Source organism: Aptenodytes patagonicus, chromosome 5 (assembly GCF_965638725.1).
Source record: "Aptenodytes patagonicus chromosome 5, bAptPat1.pri.cur, whole genome shotgun sequence".
Lineage (NCBI taxonomy): Eukaryota > Metazoa > Chordata > Aves > Sphenisciformes > Spheniscidae > Aptenodytes > Aptenodytes patagonicus.
In genome coordinates this window covers 68,848,944-68,865,827 of record NC_134953.1, presented here as the reverse complement: position 1 = coordinate 68,865,827, position 16,884 = coordinate 68,848,944, and positions in this window count along the sequence as shown.

Here is a 16,884-nt window from a genome sequence, read left to right as displayed (position 1 = left end):
GCGGGTGCTCAGGTCCTCCCACGCCCTCCCAGCACCCGTTGCTCTGCACCAGGAGCCAGGTTGCTCGCTAGCACCCTCGCTCCCGGCTGCACGTGGCCTCACACCCCACCCTGCAGCCCAAATCTGGCACCTAGCACCTGAATACAGCATCCCACACCCGGCATCCCAAATCCAGCATCCCGTGCCCAGCGTCCTGTGTCAGAGCCAGAACCCAGCTGCAACCCACACCCCTGCCCCAGGGTCTGGGCTTTGGAGAGGAGCTGCCAGCTGCGGAGTTGCAGACTTGACCCTCAAGGGATGGATTTCCACGGATGAAACTCATGCTTTCACCTCCCCTCCTCAGGGTCTTGCTCCCTTTCTGTGCATCTCCTCTGTGCGCTCTCCCATGTCTTGACTTGGGGAAACAGGAGGAGGGGCCCTGCAGCCCCTGGCAGGTCAGTGAGGGGCTGCTCCTGCCCCCCTGCAGCCTCCAAGATGCTGCAGTGCCCTTGCAGCACCCTGCACCTGGATGCAAATGCCTCCTCCCCAGCAGCCTGGGCACTTTGTGCACCCATGGCTTTGGCCATGGTCCTGCTGCGCCGGTCAGGATTTTCCTGGGGTCTCCTGGTGCCCAGAGCCACAGCAGGAGCAGAGGCCAAATGTGGTCCATAGGGTGGGAGGCTGCAGTGCCAAAGGGACGTGGGACGGGTGTGAGCCTCCAGCCCGTGCTCATGCCCCCTTCACCCATCTCTCCCCACCTGGTAGCAATCATCCCCCCATTCCTGCTTTGGGGCACCTGTCTCCTTCCCTCCTCACCATCCCTCCTCTAGGCTGGCAGGTGTCACAGTGTCCCTGCAGGGTGGTGGGGGTGATGCCACAGGACCCCTTCCTTGGTGCCATTCAAATCTGGGGCTGGTGGCCTCCCCGCCCTGCGGGCAGGTGCAGTGACCTCATGGCAGGTGTGGCATCTCCATGGGAGACATGGGTCAGCGTGCAGGTGGCATCGCCACCTTGGCAGCACGGCCGCTCCTCTCCTCTCCCATCTCCATGGGTGCTGTTGCCTGGGAAACTGCGGGCAAATGCGGGCAGGGATCCAGAGGGGTGAAGGGTGGTGAGGAAATGCCAGATCCCAGCACCTGAGAGGGCTGCACCGGCCGAAACAGCAGTGATCTCCGGAGATTTCCCATGCACCAGGCCTGCAGCATGGGGCTGTGGTGATCCCCTAATGCTCGGAGCCCTGGTGTGGTCCAGAGCTTGCTTTTCCTTGAGTTTGGGGGTGCACCAAATGCAGCAGGATTTAATGTTGCCCCCCCCGTGTGCCCGGCATGGGGGCTGGCTGTGCACTTCCCTGGAGGGACACCAGGGTTGTGTCCCAACCTGCTTCCCGAGCACTGTGAGCCCCAGAACCGCTGGGTCTGGATCTAGATCTGGCCCCAAGGTCTCCCCACTGGCAGGATGCTGTGTGTAAAGCCAGGGGCTCCCTGCCCTCCCCGCCCTGGATCACCCCCCAAGTGCTTGCGTGTGTCCTGGGGTAGGAGGCAGGGGGAGGGCAAAGTTCGGCATTGGCATGATGATATTTCATCAAAATCAACCAGTTTTCTTTTAAACCAGCTTCTTGGAAGCAGCTCCCAGCTCCCCAGGCTGCAGGCCAGCCCTGAAGAGGACTGGGCTGCCTGGGGAGCTGCAGAGACTGGGGGACCATGCGCTCTGGGGTGACCTCATCCCAGTCCCCCAGCTTCCCACCTGAGCACTGGAACCTGGAGAGGGAGCGGGCTGGCCGGGTGCACCCTCTGCCATCAGGATGGGAGGATGGAGGTAGAAGTCCCCACACAGTCTGGATGTGCCTGCTCTGGGGATGGCACAGCCACCCCTGCATTATCAGGAAGGACCCTGCAATGCGGCAGGGGAAGCTCCAGGCAAGAGCCACCAGCTCATGTTTTGCCCTTCCAGCTTTCCCATCTTTCTTTTCTCCCCTGCATGTCCTCTTCATCCTGCCCAGCACATGGTGAGAGGAACTGGTCTATGACAGCACGTCATCTCCTGCCCCATGGCTTCCGCAATGGTATCGGAGCTCTTGGAAAGCCCCCCAAATTGTCCCTGATTTGCCAGCAATTTGAAGCCACCTCGTGAGAGCCACCTCGCTCCCCAGCAAAGACCTGGCATGCTTGCAACTCCGTGTGGCAGTGCCATACTCCTGCCCTGGCACTCCCCTGCATCCCAGGACCCCTGTCCCTGCTGTGCCAAGAGCTGCCCCTCACCCAGCCCCGGGCTCGGATCCCACCCCGGGCCCTGCTGTGGCCCTGCCCTGGGTTTTGCCAGCAGCTCACACCCCCTCCGGCTCCAGGCTTCGCCTGAGTGCTGTGGCCTGGGCGAGTGCCAGGGCAGGCGAGTGGTGTTGGGGATGGGTGGAGACGCCACGGGCATCTTTGCTCTGAGCCACAGGGATCTGCGTCCCCAGCAGCACAGGCACAGCTCCTGGGGACTTTCCACTCCGGTGCCTGCTAGTAGCCTGGGAAAAGTCCCTCGTGGAGGTTCCAGTCAGCCTGGGGGAAGCTCTGGCTCAGATGGGCAGCGAGATGGGTGGGCAAACCCGTAGTGTCCTGGAGCCAGCAGCTGCAGGCGATGAAGCCAGGTCCCCATGCTGCCCCACCGCTGCCCTCCCTGCAGCCCGCCTCGGCGGCACACACGGCACCCAGCTCGCAGCACAAGGCTCGTGTTTCACACCATGGACCTGTGTGGCCGGCGGGGACAACCCTGAGCACAGACAAGGGCTCCATTGCTGGGAGCTCCTATTTTGGCTGCACGTCCTGAAGCTGTTGTTCCTCCCACCACCCTGGTCACAGCTGGCTGGGAGGCACAGAGCCATCTGGATGGGTTCAGCGTCACCCATGTCGGCTCCACACCAGGCTGCCTCGTCCCTGGGATATGGCTCACGTCTGGGTGCAGGAGGCAGCAGGGTGCTGGGGTCCCTATGGGAAGCACATGCACCTCCCCTAATGCTGCCCAGGGTAGCACCCGGGTCCCTGCCCCGGCACAGGCTCTGTGCTGCAGTGAACATGACAGCTGGGGTGCCTTGGGCTGCCCAAAATAGCTGTCCCCACTCCCCCCACTGCCCGGCCGCTGGGAGCTATCCCGTGACAGCGCCCTAGGACCTGGAGCAGCTGGAGGCGGCTGCCATCCTGCTGCAGCGCTCAGCCCACCGCCCACAAGCTGCTGGCCATTGAGCACCCAGGCTGGGATGAGCATTGCCCCAGGGACTGTCTCCCCCAAGCACCGCCCTGCCCCAGTACACGCATGGGTGCTCTGCCCAGGGAGGGTGTGTGGCCACAGCCCTGGGGCTCTGCAAACCCATCTTTGCCCCCCAGACAGAGATAGCTGGTGCCTGGGGGCTGGACAGGGCTCACAGAGCTGCTCCCAGCTCCTGTTGCAACTTGGCGGCCAGCCACGTGCTGCAGGGTGCGTCCCCGTCCCTGTCCCCACCGCAAGCCAGCCATACACAGGGACCAGGCTTTCATCTCTCTGCCGCCAGGTCCCCCGTCCCGGCCTAGCCAGCTGGCTCTTGTGCCCTGGCAAAAGTGGGTCATGTTGCTGCCCTGCCCAGAGCTGGTGCTGTGTCCCCGGGGAGCACTGGGCAGGCAGGCGGCCGGGCATAAATCACGCCTGGCTGCTGGGGCTGGGCTGGTCAGCGTGCCTGGGGTGCAGGGTTGTGGCTCTCCCACAGAGAGTGCATGGAGGTGAGGGATGGGACAATGGCTGCACCAGCCTGGCAAAGCAGCAGCCGGCACTTGCCCACATATGACATTTGCCGATGCAGGTCCCTGGGGACAGTCCCCAAGCCTGTCTCCTCTGCATCCTCGAGGGCAGCGAAGAGGACAAGATGCTGCCTGGCCAGCTCACCCCACAGTGCTCCATGCTGCATGACACAGGGGTTTCGGTTCCCCTCGGGGCACGCACATGGTGTAACCATCCACACAGACATGTCCCCTCACCCATCCTCCACCATGTCATGCCTCTGACCCCTCCTGAAATTCCCTGTGGGGAATTCAGCCAAGCGTCCCCAAGGCTGGCGTGTGGCAGTATGGGGAATGCAGTGATGGTGTGCAAATAGCACAGCTCCCTGCGGCTCTGACACCCCTCTCCAGCAGAGTCCTGCCGTGGTCCTGGCCAGGAGACCATGGTGCGCCGAGGAGTTAGTGACCCACGGAACAGCAAGCCTGAGCAGGCCCAGATGCGTGCTGTGGGCATCCCTTGGCTGCGGGGTAAGCTCAGCCGGGTTAGAAGCCAGGTTGGAACAGAGGAGTCTGCAGGCAGCTCGTAGCTGGTACCTGTCATGTACGTATCTGTGTCTTTACCTAAAACAGCAGCAAAAAGTGCTCATGTGAGCATCTTTCTTTTTGGAAGTAGAAATGATGAATAGAGCTGTTTTCCTCTAAGAAAATTCAGTATTAGCTCAAATGACCACAGTGGGATAACCCTTTCCACCGACAGGGTCTGCATGGTGTGCTACGCATGGATCGGAGGTCTGTTCGATGCTGTGCTGCTCGGGGTTCCCAGCATCTGAAGGGATCTAAGATTATCTATAGTAGTCTCTCCATAGTGTGAGCCCTAATAAATAACATTTTAAATGAGACTTGAAGAGTCTGAGTGCCTTTCTCACTGGGATCGTAACAAACCAGCATGTCCTGGTGCAAAATAAACACCAGCTGTGTTTGGAGTGGGGGTGCCAGAGCAGAAGGGGGTGGCTGGAGGGCTTGGTGGTTAAGTCCACGGACCCTGGGACGGGTAAAATTCCTGGTGCTGGTGGAGATGAGTGGGTGCTACGGCTGCTGCCTGCAGGCATGGCCAGACACAAGTGCCGGGGACCCCCTAAGTGGCTGGGGGGTCTCCCCAGCGCAGGTCCGGAGGGATGGAGGCAGGGGCATCGCACGGACATCGAATGGTGGGACCCAACCATGCCCGGGGGGTGTCACCCCTCTGCCAGCCCAACCTGCAGCTCGCCCCCCTCTGCAGAGGGGACCCCGGGGGACCTGGTGGGTGCTGAGAACCCACACTCTCATCTCACGGGCAGAGGGGCCGGAGCTCGGAGGGGAGCTGCCGGCCTGAGCGGGGCGATGGAGGAGGAGGGCTGGGTGCCAGGGTGTCCCCCCCGCCGCCGGGAGGGCCAGGAAGGGACCTGGCTCCCTCTGCGGACAGCTGCCGCTCACTGCAGCCGCCGGCAAAGCAGCCGGGGCCGGCTCCTGCCCGGCTCCTCCGGCATCCTCACGGATACTGTCCCCCCGCGGGCAGTGGGGACAGCCCGGCGTGGGTCCCCTGCACCCCCGCTGCTGGCAGAGACAAGGGCTGTCTCCTCCTGGGGTGCCCCATGCTTCGCGTGTGCCGGTGCTCCCTTGCAGCCGGGCACCCATCATCCCCAGAACGGCTCGTGTGTCCCTGGGGAGAGCTTGCAGGAGCTCCACAAATAAAGCTGGGGGGTGGCTCCCTTCGGAGCCGTTCACAGCAGATAAAATCCAGATATCCCTACCCTGTGCTGCTGAGAGTGTCCCCGAGCTTGAAAACAAGCTCCGGAATGCCCGGGCACAGGGACAGGCAGCCTCCAGGCATGACCAGGCTCTGCCACGCATGGCCTGTCCCTGGGACACGCACCCTGTCCGGCCCCGCTGTGTGGCTTTGCAGCTCTTAATGTGACTTGACAGCAGTAAGGGAAGCAGGGGACAGAGGGGACAGCTGCAAAAGGCTTGGAGGGGCCCAGGCCAGAGGAGCACCCGGGTGCCTGGTCTCTGTGGGGTGGGGTGGGATGTTGGGGTGATGGGCATGCAGACCCTGTTCAGGCTGGCCAGCCCTGAGCTCCCACTGCTCAGAGATAGAGTCATTTAGGACATTTTTTAGTCTAGGAGGCAGGGATTTTAGAACAAGCTGGAGGTGAAAGGCTCAGTGTCAGAGTGGGATGAGGTGCAGCACATTTGTGGAGGACATGGGGTTGTCTTAGCTGTCAAGGGCAATCACAGGCTGGTGGACATCACATCTGTCCTGGAGAAATGGGGGAAACTGAGATGGGATCTAATTAATAAAGACTGAACGGGTAGGGAGCCTAAGGCACATTGCCTTTGCCTTGTGGAAACTTGACCTCGCCTGTCCAAACCTATTGGGTCCCTTTCTGAGACAAGGAATTCCCTCGGTAAAGACACTGGGGAGACCAGCAAGTGGTCTGGTAAGATGAGCATGGTGGCACGTCCACACAGCATGGGGCTGCAAGCGCTGAGGGATGTTCACATGAGCGCCCACGGCACCTTGCAGAAGGTCCACATGGGACACGGGGCAGCAAGGCCTGCGGGTGCCTGGAGGCTGCTCTGTACTTCACCGTGGGGCAGGGGCAATGCCAAGCCACTACTGATTAAATTCTGCAGACCCAGCTCTGCAGATGATGCTGTAGCAATGAGGACAGGGCGACACATTGGGCAGCCTGAAACTGCATGGGAACAAACCGCCACATTTCACCCAAAGCTGGGTGGAGGGGAAGAAGGGGGCAGCAGGTCTGGCTGGCCGGGGACAGCAAGAGTGCTGCCCTGGGGCTGAGGGACTGCGAATCCCGGAGCTCCAAGAGCCAGGGAGCGGTAGCGGGGAGCAGCGGGTGTCCCGCTGCCGGCAGAGGGAGGCAGACACCGAGGCGGGGAGAGCCGCGGCGGCGGGCGGGGGATGCTCCGGCACGGCCCCGCCGGCCCGGGCCAGCGGCTGGAGGGGACAGGGGCCAAAGCCTGCGGAGCCGGGGTGGTGCAGCGTTCCCCACGGCCCCGGGACCGCTCCAAGCCCAGACGTGGCTGAGCTCTGAGCCGTAAATTCGGGACATAGCCCAAAGGTTGTTTCTGACCCTGCAACAGACCCAGCACGACACTGAGCACTGGGACGGGAAGGTGCCGGTGTGGCCCAGGGTGCTTTGGGGTTGGGGAGATGTGGACCTGCCCCGGTGGCACCGGCACCCTTGCTGCATGGGCATGGAGCCTGTGCCATCATCCCTGGGAGCCCTGTCCCTCTGGGGTGCTGGCCTCATCCTGCCCCCCATGAGAAGTGCCGTTGTCCCCACAGCCGTGCTTCAGTGCTTTGCACCCCATGGTGGGTGTTGGTCCTGGGGGTGCTGCTCCTGAGGCACATCTGGTGCCACTGGTGCATGCACTGCCCATGCCGACGTGGGCTGTGCCGGGAGCTCCTCCACAGCCGTCAGCACTGGATGATGCCTGGGTGTGTCCCCAACTAAATTTAAAGGACTTTGCGGTATAAATATCCTCGGTCATAAATAAACAGAGAGGCTAGATGTTTATCGGGGCCTTCCTGGCAGCCTCGCTCCAGCATGTTGGGCACCCTGTGCAGTCCCCGCGGTCCTCCCCAGGTCGTCCCCTCTACCGGCAGCACAGCCGGGTCCTGCGCTGCCTGACCAGGAATAGGGGATAGGGTCCTGCTCCATGCCACAGCCCTGCCTCGATCCCACCGGGCCCTTACGGGAAAAGGTCCACCAGCTGCTATTGCCCCTCTGAAGATGTTGACTCTGGCTGTTTGCTCCTGGGAGCGGGGATGGCCCCAGGCCCTGTGCTGTCCCTGCCACCAGCCCTGTTTGCCTGGTGCCCTGGGAACAGGCTGGCACCCTGGCACCCGCTGTGGCTGGTGTGGGGCACCACCCACCTTGGCCCTGGGGACCACCCTGGGGACCTGTGCCACCGCTGCTGTGGCCCTGGGGACCCTGCGGCACTGCTGGCCCAGCCCCAGAGCTGGTGCATGGAGAGCCCCTGGGCTGTGCTGGCACTGCCCCTTGGGGACAGGCCACCATGGGGCCACCATGGGGCAGGGCCAGAGCCACAATGAGGGGGCGGGGCCAGGACCACAACAGGGGAGAAGCCAAACTACAACGTGGGGCAAAGCTGGAGGTGCTGGGGCGGAGCCAGGGCCACATGAATGGGAGGTGAGAACCAGGCAGAGGGGCAGGAGCAGCCCCACAGCACTGGCAGGAGGCTCCTGTGGGCCCAGTGCCCACGGGCTGCCCCAGCCCCACTGCTGCCTGCCCACCATGAGTGTCCCAGCACTGCTGCTGTGGAGCCACCCCATGCTGGCACCAGGCTGTGCACACCTGGATGCATTTGCCCCCTCCCAGCCCCGCCAGTGGGGACCTCTGGGGCTCTGTGGGTGCCCCCTGGGAATGAGGGCTTTCTGTAGGATGTGCAGCCTTCCTGCAGCCCATGGGATGGCATCAAGGCCAGAGCAGCAGCTGTGCCCCCACCTGCCCCTATCTCTGTACTCTGGGCCAGGCTTTTGGTCAGTTCCTCCCAGTCCTTCCTGGACTGTCCATTTCCAGCCCCTGTCCCGCACCCTGCACCTCTCAGGGCCTCCCACTGCTCACTTCCACCCAGTCCTAACCAACCTGCCCGAGCCATGCTGCACAGCCCTCTGCCACATGGCTCCCAGCGTGGGGCCTCTCCAACCCTCCTGCTGCACACAGAGGCTCGAGCATCCCTCTGCAAGAGTCAGCAGCTCCTCTGTGACCCACAGCTGTGCCAGGAGCATGGGCTGAGCTGAGGGGGGATGCTCTGATGGGGATGCTGCCTTGCGCAAAGCCCTACTGAGCTGTGCTATGCCGTGCTGTGGTATGGCCATGGGGCTGCGGGCATGCTGGGCAGACAGCAGGTTGGCCACACCTTGCAGAGGTGTGAGGGAAAACCTCTGGCACGTCGGCACCTGGTAAAAGGTCACCAGAATTTGCCTGGAGCCTGTCCCCAGCACTGGCAAACTGTTCCTGGCTGGCTCGGATCTGTCCTCTTCACCATCTGCAACCCTGGGGTTAATGAGTAGCTCCAGGGTACACAACTGGAGGGTCATTAAACAGCAGTCGAACAAGCCGGGGCTGCCAGCAGCACTCGAACAAAGGGGGCTGATTCACTGTTTGCCCTGCAACAATATTTACTATGGCCGGGAGTGCGGGAATGTTTGTGCGGGGCAGGACGGTGGGGTGACACGGGGACCGCCAGGGGAGGGCGGCCGTGCCGGGAAGAGGACTGCGCACGCCGCCACAGTCCTGCCTGCTGCAGGCAGGCTGCCTGGCATGGAGATGCTTGCCCTTGGCTCAGTGGGGTGTCCCCGTGCCCCCCGGTGTGTCCATGCACCCTGGGAAGCTGAGGTCACGGAGCTGCACGGGGCCAGGCTCAGTGTCAGCCTGCTCCAGCATTCTTGCCGGCCCATTGTCCTCAGGAACTCAGTCTGTTCCCAAGGGAGGCAGGGAGCTGGGGACCGGGGGACAAGGATGGGGGTACCTGGCTGAAGATGGGTAAAGCCCCCCTGGCTCCCCCCAGGAGACATCTATCCCCGACCCTGGTGTGAGGCTGGGAGGGATGCTGGGGGGTGACCTGTGTCCCCACTGATCCTCACTTGTCTCCTTTGCTGTCCCCAGAAAGCCAATGGGGGAAGGTTGCTTGCTGATTAGCTCACTACCTAATTAGCCTCAACTGAAGATATGTCACGTGCACAGTCGATACGCTCATGTTCATACATATGTGTACACGCACACATTTGTCTGCGCACACTCAGCAGCCCCAGGGCCAGGACACCCGAGGGGAACACGCTGCATCCCCTGGGAGATGCTAAGACAAGAGAGGTGTTCAGCAAAGACACTTCATGCCAGGGCCTGCCACGCAGCCGGCTTCCCTAACGCAGCGGTGATGGGCTGGGGCACGCAGGCTATACCATACCCATGAGCCCTTGAGCAGCTCCAGCTCCCATCCCTCTCGGCACTGCTTGGCACAGCCTTTTCCCACAGCTGTGCATGTACCGCACCTTGCCGGGGCATCTCTCCACACCCTGCCTGGGTCACCCTCCCACTCATATGCAGGGACGGGAGCTGCCGGGCTGTTGGTGGCTGGTGGCCGTCAGGATCAGGAAGTGCCCTCCAGCTCACCCCGGCATGTGCCCCCGGCATAGGGACCGTGCTGGCCGTGGCGGGTGTGCATGTGCAGCTGCAGGGTGGGCAAGCAGCTAGCACTGATGCCGGCTTCCTCCCCAGCATCCCACTGGTGCGTCCGGACTCGCGTCCGTGGGGCAGAAGGGTCCCGGTCAGGTACAGTGGCACTGTGAGTGCCCTGCCCCAGCAAGGGGGGCTGCCTGCCCTGCCTGCACAGGCTCACGGCACAGCAGCCCACCTGCACACCCCTCCCTGCCCCTCCGGGCCCTGCAGCCTCCTGGGCTGAGGGCGGAGGTGAGCAGATTCCTTTCCAGGTGGAGGATTTCTCTCCTCAGGAGCATGAATTATCCCCAGCCCGTCGCACACGATCCATCTGCCTCTCCACCCGCCTGCTTGCCAGGCTGCAGGCACGGTGCCCGCCTGGTGTCCTGGGTGCACCGGGGACCCTCCGCAGGGTCCTGCCTGTGCACACCCTGTGTCCAGCCTGGGCTCCTCATGTCCTTGCAGCCTCACAGGGTGCAGGACCCTGGCAGGGCTGAAGTGTGTCTGAGTGCTGACCGTGTGAGCTTGGCTAAAGTGGGGACCTGCACCTCCATCCCCAAAGGCCTGAGAGCACCCTCAGCACCCTCAGCACCCACAGTAGGGTGGAAGCCTGTCCTGCTCCTCTCCCTGCTCTGCCTGGCTGCTCCCGGGTACAGCATCCAGCTCAGCCCATGCAGAGCCAGACCCCGTACCTGGGTCCCAGCAGCCATGGGCTTGAATACGTGTCCCAACAGTGCCGGCTGATGTGTGCCCCCATGCTGGCCCCTGCATGGGTGAGCAGCATGGGGGGCAACTGGCCCCATTCATCTCTGCACCCCGTGCTGCTCTGGCCTGGGGCTGACGCAGGCTGGAGCCCGCTGTCCAGACATCCGTCCCTTGCTGGGTACATCCTGGACACCTGAAACATGGTGTCCCAAGGCAGGACATGACGGCTGGATGGGTTTCCCAGCTGGGACCAGGATCCCCAGGCCTGGGGGTGAGAGTGCTGGGGATGTCCCCTCCAGCCGACACACTGGGGCTGGGCAGCAGAGCTGGAGCCAGGACTCCTGGGTCTCTGGCCAGGCTCCCGGCAGCTGAGGTATCCCCTTAGCGCAGCACTGTGGGAGGGTGGGAATGGCTGGGACTTGCTGCGTTCAGCCCTTTGGTACCCACTCTTTGCCTGGGGCATCCTCATCCACCTGCCTCTGTCGGGGGCAGGAGCAGAGAGGACAAAAGCCTGTCATTACCCAGCCCAGGGAAGCCTCCCTGTGCCCAGAGCCAGTCCCCTGCCCCGCTAATCACACTCCCCTCTTTAGCCAGCCCCTCATTCAGCCCTGATGAAGGGGAACAGCAGGGGATCCAATTAAAGCTGAAATGACAGGCTGGGGCAGGGATCCTGCTCTACTTGTCCTGGCCTGGGGCGAGCATTGCTCACAGGGTGGGGGTCCTGGCAGGCCAACGTGGGGGACAATGTGGGCTTGTTGGGGCACTGGTGTCCAGCACCCTTGTCCTAGACACTGCTGCGATCTGCTGGCACTGGAGCCAGGGCAGGGGCTGCAGATGCCGCCCAGATGCTGCTGCAGGGGATCGGCCCATGTTCTGCATGTCCCTGTGTGTGCCAGGCATGTCCAGCCCTGTGCACATCTGTGTGCAGGTGTGCCAGGCTCTGCCACCCTCTTGTGCCCAGGAGTAGGTTCCTCCAGCAGTGCAAATTGCTGCTGTCCCATCCAGGGCAATGCGCTTGCTGCTTTACACCATGGCAGGCCCTGGCCCTGCCATGCAATTGCCACTGGCTGCGATGGGCAGAGCTGCCCCCCAAATACCCACTCCGGGGTGCAGCCTGGCCCCTGCCATGGCCTCATCACTGCACCTCCACCTCGCTGCCCCCTGTCCCTGCACCCTCACTCTGCTGCCCTGTGGGGACCACGGCGACTCTTGGGTCTCCCCAACATGGCCGCCCCAACTCCCCCACCCCAACCCACTCCCTGGTACACTCATGGCGCTGATTCACTGTTTGCCCTGCAACAATATTTACTATGGCCGGGAGTGCGGGAATGTTTGTGCGGGGCAGGACGGCGGGGTGACACGGGGACCGCCAGGGGAGGGTGGCCGTGCCGGGAAGAGGACTGCGCACGCTGCCACAGTCCTGCCTGCTGCAGGCAGGCTGCCTGGCATGGCCATGCTTGCCCTTGGCTCAGTGGGGTGTCCCCGTGCCCCCCTCGTGTGCATGACCACACAAGCTGGGCACATCCTGGCTCCGCTGGGGCATCCGGACTCCTCAGTGGCCCCAAAGTCTAGGTCCCTATGGCTGGTGCATCCTCACCCTCTGGGTGCCAGCAAGGAGAGGGTGCAGGGCAGGCTGCAGGAGCCCAGGCGGGGAAGGGTTATGGCCGCAATGGGACTCGGTTCCCAGCACCTTCCCAGCAGGAGCTATGGGGCTTATTAACCAGAAGGCAATGGCAGGGATGGGAGGGAAGTTATTAGGGATGGAGAGCGAGCTCAAGGGCCCAGCCTCCGGGCATCGCTGGGCTCTATCCCTCCTCCACCAGCCAGGATCTGGACGTGCTTGCTCAGGGAGGAGACCCTGACTCAGCAGTGGGGCTGGCCAGCCCCATTCCTCCATCCCATGGGCTGCCCCAGTGGTGCCCCCATCACTTACCTCCTGCCCTCGCACCCAACACCCTGAACAGCAGCTGCCGGGACACCACATCCACGGGGCTCCCGGAAAGGCTTGGGATGACGGGAGTCCTTCCGTCCCTCTGGTGGGGATGCAGCCTCTGGGTCTGGCGAGGGTACCGGGGGGGGGGGCTTCTAGCCCAGGGGTCCCTTGTCTCCCTGCCAGGTGATTGCTCCACTGGGACCCTGGCTGCCCCTGCTCTTCCCAGGCAGCTCCTGCTCCAGGCGGGGAGAGCTGCAGGTAATTACAGATCCTGGCAACAATGCTAATCACTGGTTGTGGGAATAAACGGAGCAGGTGGGAGTGCCTGGGGGCCTGCACCTCCCCTGCCCCGGCCAAGAGCCTGCGTCCTGCCCGGCATGGCCAGGAGTAGGGCATGGAGGCACAGCATAGCATGGCCTGCAGGGGGATGTCCCCAGGACAGTCCCCCGGCTGCTGGGGACCCTGAAATGGGTCTGGCATCGCCACGGTACCCGAGCCCCCCACTCCATCTCTCCCTGAAGGATGCTCTGGGACTGCGCAGGGCTGGGCAGGGCTGTTGGCTTGGTGCCCATGACTTCTCCAGGGCTTCACCCAGCACGTCTCTTCCGCCATGCTCTCTGCCTCGGTTCCCCCATGTGCAGAAGGAGGGGTGGGCAAGTGGGTGCGTGAGCTGTCCTGCTGCTGGGGCAGGAGTGGTGGCACAGCCTGACTTGCCCTGGGCAGGCTGCGGGGACAGCAAGGCATGGCAGGGCTCGGCATGGCAAGTGGCTCCCACGCGCCTGCCTGCAGCCACAGCTACACCCTCTGCTCAAAACCGCATCCTCACCCCTGGCGCAGAGCTGCAGGCGGCTCTGGGCGGGGAAGGGGTTTTCCATGGGCAGTGTGAATTTGGCCAAAGGTCTGGCCTCTCCCCAAGGCCGAGCATCCCCGTGTGGCCAGTACCATCCTGCACAGCAGGAGGGAGAGCCCGGCTCACCAGAGCCATCCCAGCCCGGCTTTGCCTGTCCAGCTCCCAGCCCCGGGCAGCCCCTGCCCTCCTGCCCAGCCCTGGTGGGCGCCTCTCCCTGGGCTCTGGCACTGGGAGATGCCTGTCCCCACCAGCATGGATCCTCCCGGCACGTCCTCCAGCTGTGGCGGCAAACGAACAGCGCCCGTGCTGCCCGCCCGGACCTGACTTGCCCAGCCAGTCTGGCCGCCCCAACCGCCCGGCAGAGAGGCGGCAGGTTTCTCCCTGCACCTCCCGTCCTCAGCGTGACTCAGTGCCTGCCCACAGCCAGCGCTCGCAGCCCCGCTCCCTCACCGCCCGCCCAGCATCACCCAGGCAGGGTGGCTGTGGCACTGCGGGGAGCCAGCCAGCACCGGGGCGGGATGCCAGAGCCGGGGCATGGAGCCAGGGAGGCAGGGCAGGGGCCAGGGCGATGTGTTGCCCCAGCTTGGTGCTCCAGGAACTTGCCCATCCGGATGGGGAAGAGACAGGTGCCAAGCAGCTATCCGGGAAATCGCGGCAAGACCCGACATGACTGGCCTGACAGGCTGGGAAACAGCCGGAAAGAGACAGCCTGGCCCCTGTGTCACAGCTTGGAGACACCGCTTCAGGGAGAGGCACCAGGAAGGGCTCAGGGCTGCTCCTCAGCCACCTGCTCCCATGAGAGCTCGCCAACCTGCTGCCGAGTGAGCCGGCGGTGCTCACCAGCACACTGCTGCACGCTGGGAACTGCTACCGGGGACACTTGCACATATGTGCATGTGATGCAGTTGGACAGACACACACCCTGACACCACGTGCACCTTGCAGTGCGCACCCCTGTGTATACACGTATGCCCCTGCACTGTTCCCCCCCGGCAGGTGCTGTGCATATCCCTGCACGTCCCATACACATGCACAGGCCTCCCCACACACACGCACCCCCAAACACACTGTGCATACGTCAGCATCCCCCATAGACACATGCACCTCTGCAAATGCCCCCATCTGAATGCATGTGCACACCTGACAGGTATGCACACCCTGCACACATATGTATGTGCCCTACACACAGGCATACGTCGCATACACACCATGCACACCCACCACATCCATGCATGGCCCACCCAGACCCCACGCCATAGATTCTGCCCCCCATACCCCACGTGCACACCCATCACCCATGCAACCCCCTCACGTGCCCACACACCCCATCACCCCACTCATCCCCCTGCCCCCACAGCTCAGTTCGGGCTCGCATGTGCCTGCACGTCACATGGGGACACGGACACATGGCACACTTCCACGGACACCCCCAGACCACATGTCTCCACATTCCTGTATGTCCCCCATGCACACCGACCCCCACCCAGCTGCTCCTCCTGGGGTTGTCCCAGCATGGGGCTGGTGAGGTGCTGTGGCATGCTGGCTGCCTGGACTCGTCCTCCACCCACGTGACCTCCACCCACGCGGACACGCTGCCCTGGGCTCGGCCATGGCCTGGCAAAGCCACCACACACATCGGCACTGGCATGAGCCCACAGTCCTGTGGGAGGGCAGCCGGGGTGGGAGTTGCTGTCATGCTGGGGGGGTCACACCTTGCCCCGGTGCTGGGTCAGGTCTTGGCAATCCCTGGCACAGCTTTGCTGGGCCCCAGAGCAGATCTGGGGAGTGCCATGCCAGGAGGGACGGGCAGGCAGTGGGAGAGGCAGGTGCGCTCCTTGCGGACAGCGAGCCCTCCCGAGGGGCTGCCAGGGAGGATGTAGGGTGGGGGCCCCATGTACCCTGCTGGGCAGGGTGCTGCTGGGAGACCCTGGCCACCCCCAGCCCTGGGCCAGGACAGGAGGCAGGGGAGGTGGCAGAGCCAGGTTGCTGGCGTGGGGAAGGAGGCAGGGAGCATCTTCACCCCGTGCTGACCCCACCAGGCACCCGGTGCCCCCTTCCTCTGCAACCTATCCCTGTGGCATCCCTGGCACCCAGTGCCACCAGCCAAGCGCTTCCCGTGTGCCCGAGGCCTCAGTGGCGGCTACGTTTGCAAGTGCTGGGCTTTCCCCAGTGCCAGGGGGTGACAGTCCTGGCGTGCCTTGATGGGGACGTGGGGCAGTGCAGGTGGCCACGAGCAGGGGCCGGGGCCAGGGCGGGCTGGCTGCCGGCAGGGTGAGGTTGCTGGCAGCACCACTGCACTCTTTCAAAGACTCAGGCACCACAGCGAGCTGGTGCAGGAGGTGGCAGGGGGTTAGCAAGGCTGCGTGCAGTGCCCAGAGCTGGGGCGCTGTGGCCTGGAGCGGTGGCAGAGGATGCAAACCCCTTCCCCAGGCTGCTTGGGGCAAAGGGGACAAGGGTGGGTGCTCTGTGGCTCCCTGCGGGGTGCAGGACCCCCAGCACCAAAGCTTTCCCGGGGCAGGGCAGGAGTATTTGCCCTGCACTGCTGGGGTCCAGGGTGGGAAACCCAGCCCTGGGGCAGGAGAGGGCACCCTGGAGGGTCCACACAGGGACAGGTGCCCATCGCCTTGCATGGAGCCGTGCGTGGCTGCTGGAGCTGGCACAGGCTGCCGGCGTGGCCGGGTGCGGGTACGGTTTTGGCAGCGGAGGTGCCGGTGACTCAGAGCTGGGAGGAATGTGGAAAATGCAGCTTGGCCGCCATGCCACGTGAGATGCAGGCAGGGCCAGGCCTGCCAGCATGGCCAGCCTCCAGCGCCGCGTGCACCGTGCTGCGCGCAGCGACGCTCGGCCGGGGCAGTGAGTGCGCCCTGCTGACGAGGCACCGCGAAGGCCCTAATTAAGTGTGTGGGTCGCCGGGACGGGTTCAGCTTGCCCTCCTCTGCAGCATTGAGCAACCATGCGGCAGGCTGGCATGGTGCGGCCGCCTGCCCAGCTGTCAGTGGCAGCTGGCCGGGATGCTTTTGGGAGCCCAGGGGCCACAGGCTCAGCCCCTGCCTGCCACAACCCTGCGCTGGGTGACGGTGGCAGGTGGCAGCTCCACCGGTGATCGCCAGCGGCTGGGCAGTGTGAAAAGCTGCCTGAGCTTGCAGGGTGGTGGGGTGTGGGAAGTGGGGACCCCAGCTCCAGGCTTGTGTGTCCCACTGTGACATGCCACTGCCCTGGTGTCCATGGATGCTGTCCGTGCCCCCACTGCCCTCCAGGCCCCCCAGCCCAGCCCCAGCCCTCCCCAGGTGTGTTTGCTCCCAATCAGACCTTACGCTGCTGGAGGAAGCTGCGCAGGGACCCCCCAGTCCTCTCAAGGTGTTATTTGGAGATGGCACGAGTTGCTTCTCCAATCCCAGGTGCCTCCAACTGCTCCGGGACAGGCAGAGGATGGCCCTGGAG